The sequence below is a fragment of the Triticum urartu genome, chromosome 5A, assembly GCF_056163025.1.
Source record: "Triticum urartu cultivar PI428250 chromosome 5A, HENAU_Tu73, whole genome shotgun sequence".
Classification (NCBI taxonomy): domain Eukaryota; kingdom Viridiplantae; phylum Streptophyta; class Magnoliopsida; order Poales; family Poaceae; genus Triticum; species Triticum urartu.
In genome coordinates, this window is record NC_141877.1 from 294,222,203 (window position 1) to 294,233,392 (window position 11,190).

The window sequence follows — 11,190 nt, forward strand, 5'->3', positions numbered from 1 at the left end:
TGAAGGCGGCGCCTGTGAGCCGCCTAGCAGGGCCGCGACCGCGCGGTCCGCCGGTGTCGCATAGCACGCAGTGAAGAGGTCGCGCAACTCCTTCCAAGACGCCACCGTGGATCCGAGAAGGTTGAGCAGCCAGGAGCGCGGCTTGCCGGCGAGGGCCATGGGAAGCCAGTTGGCCATGACCTTGTCATCACCCCCGACCTCGAGGATGGCCTCCTCGTACGCCAGCAGGAAAGCTGACGGGTCCGCTGCGCCGTCGTAGCACGGCGGCATCTCCGGCTTGAACTTGGGCGGCCAGTGCACCCGTCGCAGGGTGGGGGCCAGGGCTCGGATCCCCCTGGCCCCGTCATCGACGCTGGCCATCGGAGTTGGCGGCAAGGCGCCTGCCATGTGGGCGAAGTGCGGTGGCGACAGAGTGCGGATCGACGGAAGAGAAGCTACGACGCACCCCTACCTGGCACGCCAAATGTCAGATCATGGGTTCCGGCAAAACCCTCAAGGTTCAAACACTGGGGTGCACGCGAAGGTTTCCTCCCTACCGATCTGCGTCCTAACTCTCTAAGATCTCGCGGACGAACTCAATAAACTTGCAACACAAAGACATAAGATTTATACTGGTTCGGTCCACTATTGTGGTGTAATACCCTACTCCAGTGTGGTGGTGGTGGATTGCCTCTTGGGCTGATGATGAACAGTACAAGGGGAAGAACAACCTCCTGAGGATGAGGTGTTCTTGTGCTTGGCCAACTTGTGTGGATGAGATGCCTCTCAATAAATTCCCTTCCTTCTGTGGTGGCTAGTTCTACATATATAGGCCTTGGTCCTCTCCCCAAATATTGAGCGGGAAGGGAGTCAACAATGGCCAATTTGAAAGGGGACAACTAGTACAGCTTATCCTGACAAAAGTGGTCTTCGCCTGCAAAAGGCTCTAGTGATGACGCCGTCTTGGGCTCCATGGTGACCTCCACCTTGCCGTCCTGCTGGTCTTGGTGTCGTTGCACCGATATGGAAACCTTTGCTTGATGCCTTGGTACTCCACGCCTGCGCTTGCCCCCTTGGCACCAAAGAGGAAACAAGGATGCTGCGCGCGCTGGCGCCCGCCTGGTCTCGATCGTCATGGCTCACGTCACGAGAACCTCGCGAGGTTTTCCTTGCCTTGATCTCTCCCCCCTCGCGAGCCTGCCTGGCGGGGCCGCTCCTGAGGAGGTCTTGCATCGTCCGCCTCGCGAGGCTTGGCCCCTCGCGAGGGTCTTGAATGCCTTGTCGATGAAGATGGGCCTTACGGGCCTGCTAGCTCAGCCATGTCGTGGGCCGCAGGCAGGCAAGTCTGGGGACCCCCGTTCCTAGAACACCGACACAAGATTTTTCCCTCAACTACGAGGGGAGGTAAGGAACTACCATCTAGCTCTGCACTTGATTCACCTTCTGTTTTGAATAAACTTGAGACACATGCACATGCTATTGATTCCGATAGGTCGCATGTTATTGATGATGCCACTTCTGCTTTGCATGATACTTATGATGAAACTACTTCTATGCTTGATAATACTGTGCCACTAGGTGAATTTCTTGATGAACAACTTGCTAGGGATAGAGGGAATGAAATTATTGAAACTGATAATATTGATGAAAGTGATGATGAAGAGTCTCCCCCTAGATATGAATTGCCTGTTGTTCTTGAGGGTTATGTTATGGATGAAGAAACTGCTAGAGACTTCTTAGCTTGCAATGATAGATCTGATCTTAAGAAATTATTAGCTAAGCTTAAAGAAAAGTATTTGAATGCTAGAATGAAATATGACCCTGCTTTTGCTACTTCACCTATCTTTATTACTGATAAGGATTATGATTTCCCTGTCGATCCTGAGTTAATTATTTTGGTTGAATCTGATCCTTTCTATGGCTATGAATCTAAAATTTTTGTGGCACATCTTACTAAATTAAATGATATAGCCACCCTCTTTACACATGATGATAAAACTCGCTATTACTTTATCCTTAAGTTGTTTCCATTCTCATTAAATGGTGATGCTAAGACATGGTTTAATTCTCTTGATCCTGGTTGTGTGCGCAGTCCCCAGGATATGATTTATTACTTCTCTGCTAAACATTTCCCTGCTCATAAGAAACAAGCTGCTTTAAGGGAAACATATAATTTTGTACAAATTGAATAAGAGAGTCTCCCACAAGCTTGGGGGAGGCTTCTCCGATTACTTAATGCTTTGCCTGATCATCCTCTCAAGAAAAATGAAATACTTGATATCTTTTATAATGGACTAACCGATGCTTCTAGAGACCACCTGGATAGTTGTGTTGGTTGTGTTTTCAGGGAAAGAGCTGTTGATGAAGCTGAATTGTTATTGAATAATATGTTGATTAATGAAAATAATTGGACACTTCCTGAACCAACTCCTAAGCCAACTCCAAAGAAAAGGGGTATTCTATTTCTCAGTCCTGAAGATATGCAAGAGGCAAAGAAATCTATGAAAGAATAAGGTATCAAAACTGAAGATGTTAAGAATTGACCACCTATTGAAGAAATACATGGTCTTAATTTGCCACCCATTGAAGAAATACATGGTCTTGATAACCCGACACAGGTAGTAAAGGTAAATTCTCTCTATAGATTCGATAAATGTGAAATCCCATTTACTAAGTTTGCTAGCCCATGCTTGGATGAGTTTAATGACTTTATGGTTAAATAAGAAAACTTCAATGCCTATGTTTGTAGATAATTGAAACACAATGCTGATATGCTTGAACACTTGGGTGATTATATGGCTAATGTTAAAGGTGAACTTAAACTTATTAGTAAACATGCTTCTATGGTTACCACTCAAGTAGAACACATACTTAAAGCTCAGAATGATTTTCTCAATGAATTAAATAATAATAAGAATGAAAAGGCTATTAGATTTATGACTAGAGGTGGTAAAATGACTCAGGAACCTTTGTATCCTGAGGGCCATCCTAAGAGAATTGAGCAAGATTCTCAGAGAATTAATATTGATGCACCTAGTCCTTCTAAAAGGAAGAAAAAGAAAAATGATAGGACTCTGCATGCTTCTAGTGAACCTGTTATTGACACACCTGAGAATCCCAATGATATTTCTATTTCTGATGCTGAAACACAATCTGGTAATGAACATGAACCTAGTGATAATGTTAATGATGATGTTCATGTTGATGCTCAACCTAGCAATGATAATGATGTAGAGACTGAACCTGCTGTTGATCTTGATAACCCACAATCAAAGAATCAACGTTATGGTAAGAGAGACTTTGTTGCTAGGAAGCACGGTAAATAAAGAGAACCATGGGTTCAGAAACCCATGCCTTTTCCTCCTAAACCATCCAAGAAAAAGGATGATGAGGATTTTGAGCGCTTTGCTAAAATGATTAGACCTATCTTTTTGCGTATGCGTTTGAGTGATATGCTTAAAATGAACCCTTATGCTAAATATATGAAGGAAATTGTTACTTATAAAAGAAAGATACTGGAAGCTAAAATTTCCACCATGCTTGCTAATTATACTTTTAACGGTGGAATACCAAAGAAACTTGGAGATCCAGGAGTACCAACTATACCATGCTCTATTAAAAGAAACTATGTTAAAACTGCTTTATGTGATCTTGGAGCCGGTGTTAGTGTTATGCCTCTCTCCTTATATCATAGACTTGATTTGAATAAGTTGACACCTACTGAAATATCTTTGCAAATGGCTAACAAATCAACTGCTATACCTGTCGGTATTTGTGAGGATCTACCTGTTGTGGTTGCAAATGTTACTATTTTAACGGACTTTGTTATTCTTGATATTCCCGAGGACGACTGTATGTCTATTATTCTTGGAAGACCCTTTTTGAATACTACAGGGGCTGTTATTGATTGCACCGAAGGCAATGTCACTTTTCATGTTAATGGTAATGAGCATACGGTACACTTTCCGAGGAAACAACCTCAAGTCCACAATATCAATTCTATTGGAAAATTTTCAACAATTACTATTGGAGAGGAAAAAATATGTTTAGGAAAATGTACCAAGGTGGTTCCTCAAGGAAACAAGGACCCAGGCCTGCAATATGTGAGCCAGACAATGAACTACCAACGGATGCTCAAGTGCGGCCTTGTGAATGGCCGTCAGAGGACTTCATGGTTCGAGCAGGAATCAAGGAGGAATTTGAAGCATATGCGCGTAACACCGATCTTGAGAGCTTCGTGGTAGATAAGTACCGTCAGTACCTCTATTTGACTGATTCATTTGTGAGAAGGTTTAAATTTACATCATCACGCAATTCTCAAATTGTCCTATTTGATCTCTATGATAAATCTTATACCATGGACTTAGAAGATTTTAATACTGCTTGTAAACTCCCACAGTGGGGTAATGTTAGTGAACCTCGCAAATGTGAATATAAAGACTTTCTTGCTAGCATAACTATGGGGGAGTCTAGGGAAATCATGCTAGCTACCATAGGGAGCATTCATTTTCCTGCCATACATTATTTTGCTCTCTTCATAGGAAGATGCATTAATGGTAAGGATGAGGGATGTCACATGTGTGTTCCTGATCTTAGTGTTCTCAAGAGTGCTATGTTAGGAGATAGACAATATAACTTGGGGGCCATTGTTGCACGTAGGTTGCATAATAATAGTATTGATGGAGATTTCTTTGGTGGAATTTATGCAACCAGTTTAGCTGATTTTCTTGAGATACCCATACGCGGAGATGATATTGAGTTGCCTCCTGCTTATTTAGATTATAATGCCATGGTTCGTCATCAGTTTGTTGAGAGGAACAATCAGTTCCTCCAGTACCGACTAATCTTCGATAGATGACGCACCTATCACGTCGCTCTCCCTGCTCCTACTTTCTTTGACTTTCAGGAAAAAAGGGAGATATGTTATAACCAGGGAGGAGGTGACCGAGTATGAGAGGAGGGCGGAGGCAGCTCGCCTCCAAGCTGCAGCTCATCAGGCAATTGCCGCTGCATCTCAGTACGACCCCAGCTACAACTTTGATCCATGGGCATAGACCAACTTAGGCCAAAAGCCTAAGCTTGGGGAGTACGTATCTCTCACCGACATTACATTCATGTTCACACACTCATGCCAGTTATCGGTGCTCATACTTTTTCATTGTATCATCCATGCTAGTTTATTTTCATTTTCTCGCTTTCTTCTTGTGTGTTTGAAAAACCTTAAGAAAAAAACAAAAAAAATTAGTTGTAGCTTTTAACTAGTTTACTTTCCATGCATGTAGTAGTAATTAAAAAGGAAAACCCAAAAAGATTTCTCGTTCTTATTTTGCTTGTTGGGAGCTTTCCCGTGTAAATAGTTTTGTTTCTTTTCTTTCCTTTGGGGGTCGAGAGGAGAAGAACATAATGAAAATGTTGAGTGGCTCGTATATGCATTATTGTTGATCTAACAAAGAGCCCATATTACCTTGTCTTCTCTCTTGAATTGAATGCTTGCATATTCCAACTTAGTCCAATGCACGGGCACTATTATTATTATCCACACTGTTCGGTCGTGCAAGTGGAAGGCAATAATGATGATATATGATGAACTTATTGAGATGAGAAAAGCTGGTATGAACTCGACCTCTCTTGTTTTTGTAAATATGATTAGTTCATCGTTCCTGATTTAGCCTAATATGAAAGAAACATATTTGCAATGAAAATTAGAGATTGTAGTTGCTTATGCCATGCTTAATTTGCTAGGAGTTTATAATGGTTTACCTTGCGTGCCAACATGCTATTAAAATGGTTGTGATGTGGTATGATGGGGTGGTATCCTCCTTTGAACGATTCGAGTGGCTTGACTTGGCACATGTTCACGCATGTAGTTGAAACAAAATCAACATAGCCTCTACGATATTTATGTTCATGGTGCATTATATCCTACTCATGCTTGCATTTGGTGTTCATTAATTTTAATGCATGTTCATGACTGTTGTCCCTCTCTAGCTGGTCGCTTCCCAGTCTTTTTCTAGCCTTCACTTGTACTAAGCGGGAATACTGCTTGTGCATCCAACCATACCTTCCTATATACAGTATCTACCTGCCGTTCCAAGTAAATTTGTATGTGCCAAACTCTAAACCTTCAAATAAACATTCTATTTTGTATGCTCGAATAGCTCATGTATCAACTAGGGTTGTCTATATCCTCCATGCTAGGCGGGTTATTCTCAAGAGGAGTGGACTCCACTCCTCATTCACGAGAAAATGGCTGGTCACCGGGATGCCCAGTCCCATGCTCAAATCAAATCAAAGTAATTGCAAACAAAACTCCACCAGGATTGTTGTTAGTTGGAGGCACCCGTTGTTTAGGGCAAGCCTTGGATTGATGCTTGTTGGTGGTGATGAAGTATAAACTTTACCATTCTGCTTGGGAACCGCCTATAATGTGTGTAGCATGGAAGATATTGAGATCTCTCGGTTGTTATGTTGAGAATGAAAGTATACCGCTCAAAATATTATTCATATCTATTTCAAAATCGAGCTCTGGCACCTCTACAAATCCCTGCTTCCCTCTGCAAAAGGCCTATCCATTTACTTTTATGTTGAGTCATCATACTCTTATTAAAAAGCACCAGTTGGAGAGCACAACTGTCATTTGCATCCATTACTGTTAGTTTACATTGAGTATGACTGTGACTAGATCTCTTTTACCATGAATTACAATGTCTAGTCAGTCATTGATCTTTAAAGGTGCTTTGCATTTATGTTTTGCGGTCTCAGAAAGGGCTAGCGAGATACCATCTTGTTATATCATATCATGATTGTTCGAGGAAGGTATGTCATCCGAGATTTGTTATTATTGCTCGCTAGCTGATTATGCCATTGATATGAGTAAACATGAGACCTAAATGTTACTGTGAATATGGTTAGTTCATAATCTTTGCTGAAAACTTGAATGCTGGCTTTACATATTTACAACAACAAGAGCAAACAGAGTTTGTAAAAATTTTTCTTTATCACTTTCAGTTTATCAACTGAATTGCTTGAGGACAAGCAAAGGTTTAAGCTTGGGGGAGTTGATATGTCTCCATCGTATCTACTTTTCCAAACACTTTTGCCCTTGTTTTGGACTCTAAATTGCATGATTTGAATGGAACTAACACGGACTGACGCTATTTTCAGCAGAATTGCCATGGTGTTATTTTTGTGCAGAAATAAAAGTTCTCGGAATGACCTGAAAATCAACACAGATTAGTTTTGGAATATATAAAAAATACTGGAAGAAGAATCCACGTCAGGGGGCCCACACCCTATCCAGGAGGGTGGGGGCGCGCCTACCCCCCTGGGCATGCCCCTTGCCTCGTGGGCCCCCTGACGCTCCACTGACCTCAACTCCAACTCCATATGTTCGTGTTCGGGGAGAAAAAAATCAGAGAGAAGGATTCATCATGTTTTACAATATGAAGCCGCCGCCAAGCCCTAAACTCTCTCGGGAGGGCTGATCTGGAGTCCGTTTGAGGCTCCGGAGAGGGGAATCCATCGCCATCATCATCATCATCAACCTTCCTCCATCACCAATTTCATGATGCTCACCACCGTGCGTGAGTAATTCCATCGTAGGCTTGCTGGACGGTGATGGGTTGGATGAGATTTATCATGTAATCGAGTTAGTTTTGTTAGGGTTTGATCCCTAGTATCCACTATGTTATGACCTTGATGTTGCTATGACTTTGCTATGCTTAATGCTTGTCACTAGGGACCGAGTGCCATGATTTCAGATCTGAACCTATTATGTTTTCATGAATATATGTGAGTTCTTGATCCTGTCTTGCAAGTCTATAGTCACCTATTATGTGTTATGATCCGTTAACCCCGAAGTGACAATAAACGGGACCATTACCGGTGATGACCGTAATTTGAGGAGTTCATGTATTCACTATGTGTTAATGCTTTGGTCCGGTACTCTATTAAAAGGAGGCCTCAATATCCCTTAGTTTCCAATAGGACCCCGCTGCCACGGGAGGGTAGGACAAAAGATGTCATGCAAGTTCTTTTCCATAAGCACGTATGACTATATTCGGCATGCATGCCTACATTACATTAATGAACTGGAGCTAGTTCTGTGTCACCCTATGTTATAATTGTTGCATGATCAATCGCATCCGACATAATTCTCCATCACCAATCCATTGCCTACGAGCTTTTCATATATTGTTCTTCACTTATTTACTTTTCCGTTGCTATTGTTACAATCACTACAAAACCCAAAAATATTACTTTTGTTACCGTTACCACTACTATCATATTACTTTGCTACTAAACACTTTGCTGTAGATATTTAGTTTCCAGGTGTGGTTGAATTGACAACTCAGCTGCTAATACTTGAGAATATTCTTTGGCTCCCCTTGTGTCGAATCAATAAATTTAGGTTGAATACTCTACCCTCGAAAACTATTGCGATCCCCTATACTTGTGGGTTATCAAGCTTCGCTCCGAGCGGCAAGATACCAGCAGGTGCTGCGATGGTACCAATGTCGTAGCATCCGCTCCAGGATGCTTGAGGTGGGCGATCTCATCGTAAGGCGGGTGCTCTCGAGGGAAGGGCGGCATAAGCTCTCACCCATGTGGGAGGGCCTGTTTAGGATTGCCCGCGTCTCTAGGCCTGGCACCGCGCACCTGGAGATGCTGGATGGGGTCCCCATCCAGAACGCCTGGAACATCCAGCACCTCCGGAATTTCTACCCATGAAGCAAGGCCCAGTGCCTGCGAAGGTCTCCGCTCGTGACACTCTCACGTAATTATGAGTGGGGCTATACACGCCCCGGAGTCTCCGGAGTGCCGCCCTCGGGCCTCGGGGGCTCCCTCCCACGTCCTAGTGGCAGCACTTAGCTCCGCGCTGGTGACAAGACTAGACTAGGTGCCGGACGCGGCTATTCATTTGCTTTCTGTAGTTGGCTTGCCTCTTTTCCTTTAATGAAATTTGGAGTTCCAGCGTTTCTCGGTAGCTTGCTTCTTCTTTCTGTTTCTTCCCTCGATTCTCTGTTTTTCGACAGGGAGGGCGGTAGTTGCCCGACGCTCTCCCTCGCATGCTCCACGAGGGGGGCTGGACAGGTGGTATGCGCGTGCACACTCCCCTGGTCTCCACGGGGCGTTCTCATCTGAGTTTTTGATCGGTGCACCCCGTTTAGTTGGTGCCCCATGGGTACCGCGACGCAGTGCATTTGGCCATAACCAGTCCATACCCGAGGATTCGCGCTGGAAGGAGTAAAGATTTCTTAACAAGGTTTTGCAACCTCACGATGTTACTCGAATCAATAGTGGGGAAGCCCCACCAGGTGCCCAGAGACGCGCGCCCTCATGAGGTCAAAGCTACCCCGGATGCATCGAGCTAAGTTACCCCTCTACACCCGTATAAGGCATAGATTTCACAACACAACCTGAAAACAATAAACACACCATAAAAGCAACATAAGCACCACGGTTCATTACACGCCCTCGCAGGGCCCCGAATTCGTTTCTGACAATGCAGGGGAAAGGGAAAGAGAGGACAAGCAAAAGCAGCTCCTACGACACGGCTGCTCACGAGGGTCGGCCCCCGGACTCAGCCAGAGCCCTCCTCGCGCTTCATCGGGGCACGACGATGGGATGACCCGCCACCATCCTTGAAGCGGGCCTGACGGCGTGGCGGCTGATCGTAGCCACCGCTGCTGGAGCTTTCGCCGGAGGAGGAGCTGCCGTAGCTGGGCGAACCACGGCACCGCCGAGGGCAAGGTTACCCTCGCGCTTGTCACGACCATCGCCAAGGCCAAGCACCTCGCCACCATCGTCGTCGTCTTCAGGGCAGCATCCGGCGCAACAACCGTCTTCCCCAAACACCCTCATGAAGAGGGTCGCAACGCCGTCATACTTGAAGTGGAGCGTCAACCGCCCGCCCAGGCCACGCGCGGGGGCGAACGTCTGCCAGCCGCAGGCCAGGGCTACGTTGCCTGCGGCAGAGACCTCCACCGCAACCCACGAAGCCTTGCTGCATCAGCCACTGGCCTGCAGCCAAAGGCCGCCAGGACCTGGAGCCGGCAGTTCCCCAACGAAGGAGCGTGGAAGTTGAAGCCAAGTGTCGGTCGGGTTCACCGACCACACGACAAACTTTGGCAGCACCTCCGTCGAGTGAAAGCGCGGCTGGGGAGGCCGGGCGACCATGGCGCGCCTCCCCTCATCGACGAGCCTGCCCCGACCTAGGCGGCTCCCGCCGCGTGAAGGAGCGCCGTCACGGCCGCCAAGGACAGCGCCGAACCCTGAAGGAGTCCGCTCACACCCATGAGGGATCACAGCGGGGGTTGCGGCATGCTTGTGCGGATGGTTGCGCCCCCTCTTGGGCGGTGACGAGCCGGGCCCCTCCCGGCGAGCTTTCCCCTTCTTGGCGGCAGAGAACCTCTTCACTGGCGCCATGGGTGTCGCGGCTAGGAAGAACAAGGAGAAGCAAGAGGAGTGGAGGAAGAGATGGGTGACAGGGGCTCCGCCCCCTTCCCATTTATAGCCAGGAGGAGGCCAACCGCCGGCCTCCATGATCTAAGGTAATAATGACCTTTTTCTGCATGCATCGGGGACTCGTCAAGTCAGGAAGTTGTCGAGGCAGCGCGTGGAAGTGGAGACACCCACGACCCATCAATCGCCACACATCAATCAAGGCCGCAGGCTGTTAGGGCCCGCGGCGCTCCGCACTTGACCCTTGGCTTCGCCGCGAAGCCAAGCGCGAGCGCGCCATGGGCCCGGGGTCTACTGTCGGCGTCCTGGGAATGGGGGTACCCAGACTTGCCTGCCTGCGGCCCAGTGCGTGGCTCCACCAGCGGCCTGGTATGGCCCATCTTCATCAACCAACGCTCAAGACCCTCGCGAGGGGACAAGCCTCGCGAGGCGGACGACACCAGACCTCCTCAGGGGTAGCCTCACTAGGATGGCTCACGAGGAGCGGAGAAATCAAGGCAAGGGGCGCCTCTAGAGGTTTCCATGACGTGAGCCATGCGACCAAGTCGAGGCGGGCGCCAGCGGGCGCAGAGGGCCAGTTTCCTCTTTGGTGCTAAAGAGGCAGGCACAAGCGAGGAGTCCTGAGGTTTCAGGCAAAGGTTTCCATATCGGTGCAATGAGACCAAGACCAGCAGGACGACAAGACGGAGGTCACCACAGAGCCCACGACGGCGTCACCACCAGAGCCTTTGGCAGGCGAAGACCACC

At 46.8% G+C, this 11,190-nt stretch overlaps 1 pseudogene; it reads left to right on the top strand.

Moving 5' to 3' along the window:
• The first annotated feature begins 1,688 nt into the window (after positions 1-1,688).
• Positions 1,689-10,197, top strand: LOC147971109 (uncharacterized; annotated as a pseudogene).
• The last annotated feature ends 993 nt before the right edge of the window (positions 10,198-11,190 follow it).